Source organism: Mastomys coucha, unplaced genomic scaffold, assembly GCF_008632895.1.
Source record: "Mastomys coucha isolate ucsf_1 unplaced genomic scaffold, UCSF_Mcou_1 pScaffold15, whole genome shotgun sequence".
NCBI lineage: Eukaryota > Metazoa > Chordata > Mammalia > Rodentia > Muridae > Mastomys > Mastomys coucha.
The window spans coordinates 37,067,315-37,078,645 of NW_022196897.1; the positions used below are offsets into that span (position 1 = coordinate 37,067,315).

Sequence of the window (11,331 nt, forward strand, 5' to 3'; positions counted from 1 at the left end):
ACTCAAGCTCCTCCCAGTGCGGAAGAGAGCCTCCTTCTCTGATGCTGAAGACATTGTCTCCTCCTGGCTGACCTCAGATCAAGATGTAGAACGCTCAGCTCTTCCAGTACTGTATCTGTTTAGACGCTGCCATGCTTCCCACCATGAGAAAATCGACCGAACCTCTGAACCTGTAAGCCAGCGCCAATGAATGTTTGCCTTTATAAGACTTGCCTTGGTCATGGTGTCTCTTCACAGCAAAGAATCCCTAACTAAGACAGCCCCACTTACTGAACCTTCTGCAAAACGCACACACACTCCCTAGGCCTTCTCTCCTCCACCTTCACAGCAGCACCAGACCTCCAGATCTTACATACTACCTTTCAGCAGAGGGTTTCCTGCAGAAATCTTGTCTTGTTTTGGGGTTTCATATTTTCCAAGCAGAAGAAACATCCTATGAAGTAACATATGGTCAGAAGACATGGTTAAGCACAGGGGCCGGCTGCTTTGCCAGATCTGAGTTCAATTCCCAATGGGAGCTCCTAAACATCTATAATGGAATCTGATGTCCTCTCTTGGCAGGGAGGCATACATGCAGACAGAGCACTAATGCATACATAAAGTAACAAAATAATTAATAATAATAATAATAATAATAATAATAATAATAATAATAATAATAATAGAAATATGCTTAACTGGTCAGGATGCTGAGAATAAGAGGCAGAGCCTAAGCGGGACATCGTCCTCTACACCCTCCTCCCTGGCTTGGGTAAGGGAAGGGACTCTAAGAGCCATAGGCTGGGACAGAGCACCATGTGATGCAAACTTCTAGCCTTGACATAGCTACTGTGCTCATGAACTCACTCGCCAGCTGTGGTTACCACACAAACCCTACACAAGGTTAATCCAGCCAAACCAGGCATGGGAAGTGCTCTCCCAACTCCATTCTTTACTGAAGAGCTCTTGGATTCTGAGAAGGGAGAAGTATTCTTTTGTTTTAAAATGTGTGGCCACTGGTAGATTTCCCATGCTCCAGAGTGTAACCCCATACCCATACACACAAGGGCAACACCAACTGGGTTTAGTGGGTTATAAAAGAAGAGAAAAGAAAACATGAAATCATTGGGCAACACTGGGAGAGAACTTGGGGGAATTAGGTGAATGTGATCATGATTCACTATATAGGTAGGTGTACAAAAGTCTCAATAATAAAGAAAAACGTGTGTGTGTGTGTGTGTGTGTGTGTGTGTGTGTGTGTGTTCCAAACCAAACAAAAAAGAGACGTGGTCCAGGTAGGGAGGGGAAGGGAAGGGCAAGGCTCTAGAGAAGAAACTGTGTTTTCTTTCTTTTTATTTTAAAGATTTATTATTTATTGTTATAAATGAGTACACAGAAGAGGGTATCAGATTTCATTATGGGTGGTTGCGAGCCACCATGTGGTTGCTGAGATTTGAACTCACAACCTTCGACCTTGGGAAGAGCAGTCAATGCTCCTATCCACTGAGCCATCTCACCAGCCCCAAGAAATTGTGTTTTCTGGAAGGTTTTAAGCCTCTCCAGGTGGTATCACTTACAAGGCTAGCCCATCCATGATCACACACATGACAGAAGATCCTTTTTTTTTTTAACTTTTTTACTTTTTTTTATTAGATATTTTCTTTATTTATATGTCATATGATATCTCCTTTCCTGATTTCCCCTCCCCCTCCCCCTGCTCACCAACCCATCCTCTCCTGATTCCTGGCCCTGGCATTCCCCTATACTGGGGCATAGAACCTTCACAGGACCAAGGGCCTCTCCTCCCATTGATGACCGATTAGGCCATTCTCTGCTATACACATGCTGCTGGAGCCATGAGTCCCCCCATGTGTACTCATTGGTTGTTGGATTAGTTCCTGGGAGCTCTGAGGGTACTAGTTAGTTCATATTGTTGTTCCTCCTAAGGGGCTGCAAACCCTTCAGCTCCTTGGGTCCTTTCTCTAGCTCCTACATTGGGGACCCTGTACTCATCCAATGGATGATTGTGAGCCTCTACTTCTGTATTAGTGGGGTATTATCAGAGCCTTTCAGGAGAGAGCTATAACAGGCTTCTGTCAGCCAGCACTTGCTGGCATCCATAATAGTGTCTGCATTTGATGATTGAATATGGGAAGGACTCCCAGGTAGAGCAGTCTCTGGATTGTCCTTCCTTCAGTATCTGCTCCATAGTTTGTCTCTGCAACTCCTTCCATGGGTATTTTGTTCCCCCTTTTAAGAAGGAACGAAGTGTCCACACTTTGGTCTTCCTTCTTCTTGAGTTTCATGTGGTTTGTGGATTGTATTTTGGGTATTCTGATCTTCTGGGCTAATATCCACTTATCAGTGAGTGCATACCATGTGTGTTCTTTTATGATTGGGTTACCTTACTCAGGATGATATCCTCCAGTTCCATCCATTTTCCTAAGAATTACATAAATTCATTGCTTTTAATAGCTGAGTAGTACTCCATTGTGTAGATGTACCACATTTTCTGTATCTATTCCTCTGTTGAGGGATATCTAGGTTGTTTCCAGTTTCTGGCTATTATGAATAAGGCTGCTATGAACATAGTGGAGCATGTGTCCTTATTACATGTTAGAGCATCTTCTGGATATATGCCCAGGAGTGGTATAGCTGGGTCCTTTGGTAGTACTATGTTCAGTTTCCTGAGGAACAGCCAAACTGATTTCCAGAGTGGTTGTACCAGCTTGCAGTCCCACCACCAATGAAGGTGTGTTCCTCTTTCTCCACAACTTCATCAGCATCTGCTGTCACCTGAGTTTTTTATCTTAGCCATTCTGAGTAGTGTGAGATGGAATCTCAGGGTTGTTTTGATTTGCACTTCCCTGATGACTAAGGATGTTGAACATTTCTTTAGGTGCTTCTCAGCCATTCGGTGTTCATCTATTGAGAATTCTTTGTTTAGCTCTGTACCCCATTTTTAAATAGGGTTATTTGGTTCTCTGGAGTCTAACTTTTTGAGTTCTTCGTATATATTGGATATTAGCCCTCTATCAGATATAGGATTGGTAAAGATTTTTTCCCAATCTGTTGGTTGCCGTTTTGTCCTATTGACAATGTCCTTTGCCTTACAGAAGCTTTGTAATTTTATGAGGTCCCATTTGTCAATTTTTGATCTTAGAGCATAAGCTATTGTTGTTCTCTTCAGGAAATTTTCCTCTGTGCCCAATGTAATATAGTAAAAATGGCCATCTTACTGAAAGCAATCTACAGATTCAGTGCAATCCCCATTAAAATTCCAACTCAATTCTTCACAGACTTGGAAAGAGCAATTTGCAAATTCATCTGGAATAACAAAAAACCTAGGATAGCAAAAACTATTCTCGACAATAAAATAACCGCTGGTGGCTATCCCAGACCTTAAGCTGTACTACAGAGCAATTGTGATAAAAACTGCATGGTATTGGTACAGTGAGAGGCAAGTGGATCAATGGAATAGAACTGATCCATAATTGAACCCACACTCCTATGGTCACTTGATCTTTGACAAAAGAGCTAAAACCATCCAGTGGAAAAAAGACATTTTCAACTAATGGTGCTGGCTCAACTGGTGGTTAGCATGTAGAAGAATGCAAATCAATCCATTCTTATCTCCTTGTACAAAGCTCAAGTCCAAGTGGATCAGGGACCTCCACATAAAGCCAGATACACTGAAACTAATAGAAAAGAAAGTGGGGAAGAGCCACGACAGAGGATCTGAAATCACATGCTCCACTGACTGAAACCAAAACATCAGGAGGGCTGGGCCTGCTTCTCCTGGGTGGGACCTGGAGCGGTGACCCATAAGGCAGGCCCTGCCACAGCTCCAACCTGGGACACCAGCCTCCATACCTGCCACAAGGGAGTCGAAGCTGTGGTTAGGCACACCCAGGTGCGGCATCCCCTGTAACTCTTTTCCAGAATGGACTGTCTAGTGTGACCAGGCCTGCCAGGGAGTACCAGATCTTAAACTAGTCCTTACGTCTGATCCATGGATGAAAGAGGGGCCCAGGCCTTGACAGCATTGGACTTGTGGTCAGGGGGAGGGATGGAGGAGTTCACTTGTTCCTGACATCACCTTGGCAGAGTACCTTCAACTTTTGCCTTGCAGATTTAGTATGCAGCCATGGCAGGGCCCTGAAGGAGTTACTGGAAGGATGGGCTCTGTACATCTTGAAAGATGTACATAGCAGATATGGGTAGGTTTTTCTCTGTGAGTCCATAAATGAAACCAGTGGGGAACCAGCTACACCATGTACCCCTTTGCATGTGTGCTAAGGTCATCTGTCTGTTAAGTGGAAAAATTTAAAAATATTCCTCTTTTAGAATCTGTGAGGTGATGTGTTGGAGCGGCGGGTCCCGTCAGAACATAACACACTAGGCCCAAACAGTTCCACGTGTAAGAGGTTTAAAGACAGAGAGCTGGAGGAATGTTCCCACATGTATATGGGTTGTGATGTAGCAGCCACAGGTAAAGGTGGGAGGTGAGCCCAATGGATTCTGGGAATATGGTGGCTGTTGCCCTGGCAACAAGTCTGTGAACCCGTCCACGTATCGCCACAGGCTTTGGATGTCCTGATGCTAACATGAGGGACCTCTGTTAATGCCTGTGGCTTAGGTGTCCCTTGGCCTGCAGAGCTTATAGGTAGAAGTCTCTATAATGGTCACCCCATGCCTAGTTTCTATGGGAGATCTGCATCTGGCCAAGCACCTCAGGTCTCCAGGCCACCATGCTCTTTGGAGATGGACAGGCCTAGGCCTCAGATTCAACTCTGCCACATCCTGGGTCCAACCTCTGGGTTGGTTCCCACGGGTGTAAGCCTGACAGACAAGCCATCCTATTCTGTGAATTTCTCTCTGCGTGACCTCTTTCTAAGTTAGAAATGTGCCTGACCACTTACACTGGCATCCCGAGAGTGCAGGGCTGCAAACCAGCTGTCTCATGAAGGCCTTAGGAAGGAAAGTGATAAAAAAAAGGTGGCCCGAAAGCCAGGAAGCTTGCTTTCAAATGACAACACAGAGTAACACCAGAGCCTGACCTGGGGACCATACTTTGGCATTCTTTTGCTATTCACAGAGCCCTGGGCTGCCCTGGCTTTGTACAAGGCTTTGGGGATTTGTCTGCAGAGAAGCTAGGTTGGATTTACAATCCAGAGTTGCGGTGGACATAGCAATTGGGAATTATCTTACTAAAAGAGGGAGAGCTAAAAGAGGGAGAACGGTCGCTTGAGGGGTAGGTGAAGCATGGAAGGGCACGACCGAGCAGTCTAAAAGGCCCGAGTTCTGTTTCTCAAGTCAGTTGCACTCTTTGCCTCACCGTTTGTACCCCGGAGTGACTCTTGCACCCCACTCTGTGAAGGCTGCAGTGTCCCTCTAGCTGCTCCGCGCGGGGTCTGCGCTCTTTTCCTAGCCGGCCAGGCTAGGTGGGAACAGCTCTTCCTGCTCGGGTGCCTTAAGCGACCTACTCGCGTCCATTGGGCTTGGTGCCACCGGGCACAGGACCCAGGCGGCGTCCCCAAGCGGTCACCCGGGCGGCTCCCCTGCGTGCGGCGCTCACCTGTCGGCCCGCCTCTCCCGGGCGCCCCAGGTGGCTCGGGGCGGGGAGGAGCCGCGCCCCGCCCCGCGCGGCCACAGCCATCGCCAGCCCGGAGCGGGTGCCTGGAGCCCAGGCCGGGAGCCGAGCGAGGCGCCAGGAGCCGGCCGGCCGCGTCCCCGCAGGTGAGCCGGGAGAGCTCTGCGGGGTGGCCGCGTGCAGAGCCCGCAGAGCAGGGGCTGGGAGGGGCGTGCGGCTGCGGCGAGCACTGCGAAACGCCCCGCGGAGCACGGGGACTCTACGAGCCGCGGGGGAGCGCAGCTGCCCACATCTGGATGGGGGAGCCCAGCGGGCGCCATAGGGGATGACTCCGGGGCGGGAGGCCACGGCTGAGGCTGGAGCCCGACCGCACAGCCAAGTGCGAGCCAGCTCCCGCCCTTCCCTCTGCGGCTCTTGGAGCCGCGGTCTCCCCTGCCTGGCGCTTGACTTTGTTGTTAAATCACTAACTAGCACGTTCGTTAGTTTAGTTACGAAGGCTTCGGTAAAGCGGAGTCGGCGGGGTACTCCAGGGGGCATACATAAGTCCGCGCGGTCTTGTGCGCCCGAGGGTGTTGTGGGGTGAAGGGGTGCTGCTCACTTTCCGGTGCCTGGCGATCGGAGTGATGAAGTGGGAAGAGTGGTTCAGAATGGTGTTTAAATTTCAGTTCACTTACTAGCTCTGTGACCTTGAGCAAGCTCCTTAACTTCTCTGAGCCCGTTTCCTAAAAGATGATGTGGGTGTTATAATCATCAGATGCCCTTAAATTATTTGATGCCCACGAAGTACTTAGCATGGTGCTTGAGGGTTTTTCCTCCTGGTTTAGTCCCCAGGTGTAAAAAGTATTCTGCACTTCTTGTCTCCAGAGGTCCCTCCATCTTTCGGGATAGAAGACACCTGGGGATTGGGGGTGGAGTGGTAGTGTCTGTGTGCCTGGGAGGGTTGTGGGCACCCTTCTGACACCCTGACTGTAGTGGCGAGGGGGTGGGGTGGGGCGGGGCTGTTCCTAGCTGCTAAGATCAAGATGGTCAGTGCACGTGTCCCCCTTGTAGAAGGGGGTAATTAACCTGTCCCTGCTATTAAGAACTGTCAGAATTCTTTTCTTAGGGTTTAGGGTTTGGTGTCTTACGCAACAGCAACGTAGGAATTGGCTGAGTCCTCCGAAGGAAAAGTCTGAGGGTTGCAGTTTCCTGTGTAGCTAGATCTTGTCACTCCTATGAGCTCCCAGGACAAGTTTTCTCCTCAGGGGCTTACCATTGAAGGAAATAGGAGTAAAGGAGAGAGAGATGGAGATCTCTTCCATTATTCTACCCTTCCCCAGATCTTCCTGGTGCACTGGACCAAAGTAAGTTCAAGCCATCTCAGCAGATCAAGAGTGGGTTTCCCTAAGAGGAGTGGATCTGTATTACCCAGATACCACCAGCGCTGTGGAAGATTAACTCAGCTACTGGGATGGACAGCCCCGTCTCACTCAAGCACAGGCGCTTTGAAAGCCAGCTCTCAAGAAGCAGTTTCGATTCTAGGCAGACAAAAAATAGGACTGTGTGTCGCACCGTGTCTGCTTTTTCTTGAGGACACCTCAAGGAGGCCTTGCTCAGTGTGGACCACCTGGATACCCAGCCTGCCAGCTTTTACTCAGTGCTTAATTCATTCAGTCATTCCACATTTGGTCAATGCCCAGCGTATGCCAGAGCCTCTGCCAAGAGTGAGGGTGGATGCTCCGAGGAAAGATGTTATGTGAGGATAGCTGTGTTGGAGGTTGTCTCACTGGGGACATAGGACCATGTGAAGTGTCCCTAGGAAAGTGGAGCTTAGCTCTAAATGGAGATGAGCAGGCTATAGAGCAGTATATCAGTGGGGCACTGTCTGGGTCACAGAGTAGGGTGTCTGAAAGGTCACACGTTAACGTATGCAGCTTTAGTTAGGTCACATTACCTTCTCCCCAGGATGTCTGGGGGAAGGGAAAGGGAAGGAGGCATTTACAGCTGTAGGTTGCCTTCTAGAAATTTCTCTAAGCTTCCCCTGATTTTCCATGGGGAGTCCTATTGTCAATTCATTGCCTTCTTTGCATTCACAGCAGAGGACAGGGCAGGACTCACTTCTGTCTTCCTTTAGATAATAAGAACATCTAATTTTTCTTACAGTTCTTCTCATTGGCCATGTGCCCTTGGCTGGAATGGCAGCCTCCCCCCTAGACCAACCTTTAGCAGCAGCTTTAGGATTGTGATCACTTTTGCCAGATATTCTTCTGAGCTCTGGTTGGGGCTCATCTTCCCTGAGCTCTGAGTCTCGTACAGTTGGAAATCTGCAGGCAAGGTCCAAGGGGAGGGTGGGCACTCGGTCATGCCTCCTGTAAATCCAGAGCTCGGTTCAGTAGGAAAAGTATAGGATGGGGCTGGGGGCGGAGGGGAGGAAAGAACTGGGTATGGCATAGCAGGAAAGACAGGGGCACCCTTCGTTGGGACCCCAGTGTGGTGTCATTTGTTGGACAACTTACACACGAAACCTGGAAAAGGCTTTCTAAGCTGTCCACATGCCCCTTAGGATGAGTGACAGTTTTCTATGTATCCTTGTCATTTACAGAGCAGGAATGGCTTGGAAGAGTTCCAGGAGGGGCCATGCGTAGTTGAAATCTCACAGATGTCTGTGGTCTTCCTCTAAAGACCCACCTTAGCCCAGGGCCTTCTCAGTCCTTCTGAGTGAGAGCACTCCTTTGCTCAAAGCCATGGCTTGGTTTCAGCATTGTTACCTGCTTTCTAACTAACAGGCTGAGGCTTGGCGAACAGGCTTCCAGTTACTGAACTCAGTGGGTGACTTTTAGGGAACGGGTTAGGGACCGGGTTAAGTGCTTCTTTGAAGTATTTATTTAGCTTGTTTTCATTGAAGTGCTGGGTGAATGATGCTCTTTGTTTCCATTGGGCATGGTGGACACTAGTGGACATCTGGTGTTCCGTTGTGGAATCTGACATGCAACTTCCCATAATCCTTTCTACTCAGTACCTAGTTAGACCAGAAGTTGGAAGGACTAGTGATCCGAAATCCTGGAGAAAGTAGGTGGGAAGGGCCAGCTCATTTAACTGTTATTGTCAGGATCACTGTGCAGAAGCAATGATTCAGTCCTGGGGCCAGTATCCTTTCCATAAAGAAACACTAAGCCCCTACTGTGTACTGCTGTTTAAAGTCCAGGAAATTCAAAATCCTTAAATATGAGAAAGTCATTGTTCTTATGGAGCGTACAGTCCCCCAGGACGAGATATATCCATGTTTTAGACAACACTGAGCCAGGTTGAAGATGTCACTGCAACACCTGGCCATAATCTTGGAAATTCTCTCTCTCTCTCTCTCTCTCTCTCTCTCTCTCTCTCTCTGTCCCTCTGTCCCCCCCCTCTCTGTCCCTCTGTCCCTCTCTCTCTCTCTCTCTCTCTCTGTCCCTCTCTCTCTCTCTTTCTCTCTTTTGTTTTATTGAGACAGGGTTTCTCTGTGTAGGCCTGGTTGTCTTGGAACTCACTCTGTAGACCAGGCTGGCCTCAAACTCAGAAATCTGCCTGCCTCTGCCTCCCAAGTGCTGGGATTAAAGGTGTGTGCCACCACTGCCTGGTGTTTTCTTTCTTATTTACTGAAAAGAATTGTATGTAGGTATGGTTTGGTATGTAAAAAAGAATAAACATTTGCCCAGAGGTGGGTTAAATATTAACTTAGTTACTTAGAACATTTTCTTTTAATGTGTATGTGTGTTTAATTTTTCTTCTTGTGTGTATGTGTGTGTGTATGACATGTACACGCTTGTGTGCCAGAGGGCAGCCTCAGGGGAAAGCACACTGTTTGTGAGACACAGTTCCATCTTGTTTGTTTGAAACAGGGTTTCTCGCTGGCCTGGGGCTTGCTAGTTTGGCTAAGCAGGAAGCCCTAGGCATCTGCCTGTCTGCCTCTCCCTCCCCAGCCCTGGGATTGCATGTGCACAGCACTGCAGCTGGCTGTTTTGTATTGATTCAGGGATTTGAACTCAGGCCCTCATGCTTGAATGGCAAGCTCTTTCCTGACAGAGCAATCTCCACAACCCCTAATCTTTCATTTATTTTTAAATAGAATTTCTTTGTTATATCTTACCTTGTTCCTGTTCCTATAGTGACTTGCAAAACATACCAGGTGGTGAGAAATGAGTGAAGACCCATGAGTGAAGACCCATGAGTGAAGGGAAATGAGGGCCATTCCTGTCATCATTTCACTCCAGAGTTGTTTAGTTTGGGTGGCAGAGACAGAGAGAAAATGACTACATTACAGATGTGCTTGTTCATGCTCAGGGCTCACTATGTAACCAGTGAGAAAATACATTTTGGTGCTTCAGACAACTGTAACCTTCTCTGTATTTAAGGAACCATTGTTATTTGATAGGAAAAGTAATCCTTTTATTAAGAATGTATATAAAATTTGTCTGATGTGTTTAAAGTCTTAAAATGTCCATGTTTTCTTTTTTAAATTTCATACATTTAATGTTTTGCACTTAGGTCTATGATTTAGCTTGAGTTAAGTTTTGAATTCGGTGTGAATATGAGCCAAAGGCTTTTGGGGCATATATAAACCCAATTATTTTAGCATGAGTTGTTAAAAAGACCAACATTTCCCAACTCAATTTTCTTGGTTATTTCAAAAGAAAATCAACCAGGGACCAGAAATATGGCTTAACATGTAAGGGTACTTGCTGCCTAGCCAGATGGCCCAAGTTTGATTTCTGGTACTGTCCTGGTACCTCATGATGTCAGCAGGTTGTTCTTAGACCTTCAAATAAATAAAAACAAGTAAACAAACAAAGATAAATGTAATGATTAAAGTGTACTTTGTTTATATAGAATTTTAAATATTAAATACAATTAAATAAAATGTCATAAGTATAAAGATTGATTCTGGAACTGTCCGTTCTATTCTGTCTACTATGTGTAAATTTTACCCTGACTCAACTCTATTACATTTTGTTAGCACCATTTGAAGGTGGGTAGTGAAGTTCACCAGTGTTGTTCTTTTTCATGATTGTCATGGCTTCCTTAGTGGCTTTGCCTTTCTATGCGAATAGTAGTATCAGCTTGTCAATATCTTTAAAACTTCCCCCGGGGTTGCAGGTGATCTGTAAGTTGATTGACATTTTATAATATTTGAGTCTTGCAACCCACAAATAACCAGTCATTGGTCTTTGGTTTCTATCATCAGAATGTTTTATAGATTTTAGGAAAAATGGTTTTGTATATGAGGTTTTGTCATGCCTTATGTATTTAGTTTTAGGAGTTTCAGTCACTATATAAATGTGGTTTATTTTGGTATCCTGAATTTATATTCAGTGGGCTTGCTAAAATTACTTCTTGTATATTGCAGCAGACTTGTTGGTAGATCGATTCACAGTTTTTACAAAGAGAATCATGTGCTTTGTGAATAGAAATAGTTTCCTTTTCCAATACAGATGTCTTTTATGTCTTCCTTGGCTGTGCTGGCTAAGAATTCTACCATATTTGGGTGTGGTGAGAGAGAGCACTCCCTGGCTTTGATTCTTTCATAGGGAGGAAACAAGCAGTTATTCACTTGATAATTTTTTAAACTAAAACAGGCCAGGGGTTGGACTCGATGGCTATGCTTTCTGACTCTAGTTTTAGATGTTCACTTATCTCTGATAGCAATTAGAAATAGATACAGACTTCTGAGTTGGTGTGCTATTTATCATTGAAGCAGGTTTAAAGATGTCTTCTTATTGCTTTTTTTTTTTTTTTGTGCCTTT

General features: G+C 46.3%; 1 protein-coding gene across 4 annotated transcripts in view; it reads left to right on the forward strand.

Moving 5' to 3' along the window:
• Window positions 1-5,591: 5,591 nt before the first annotated feature.
• Lypd6b (LY6/PLAUR domain containing 6B) overlaps window positions 5,592-11,331 on the forward strand; it is a 188,966-nt gene continuing 183,226 nt past the window's right edge. For all 4 annotated transcript variants that reach the window (XM_031370188.1, XM_031370186.1, XM_031370187.1 and 1 more), the window contains exon 1: window positions 5,592-5,718. The gene's annotated coding sequence lies outside the window, so the exon portion shown is untranslated. The remainder of the gene's footprint in view (window positions 5,719-11,331) is intronic.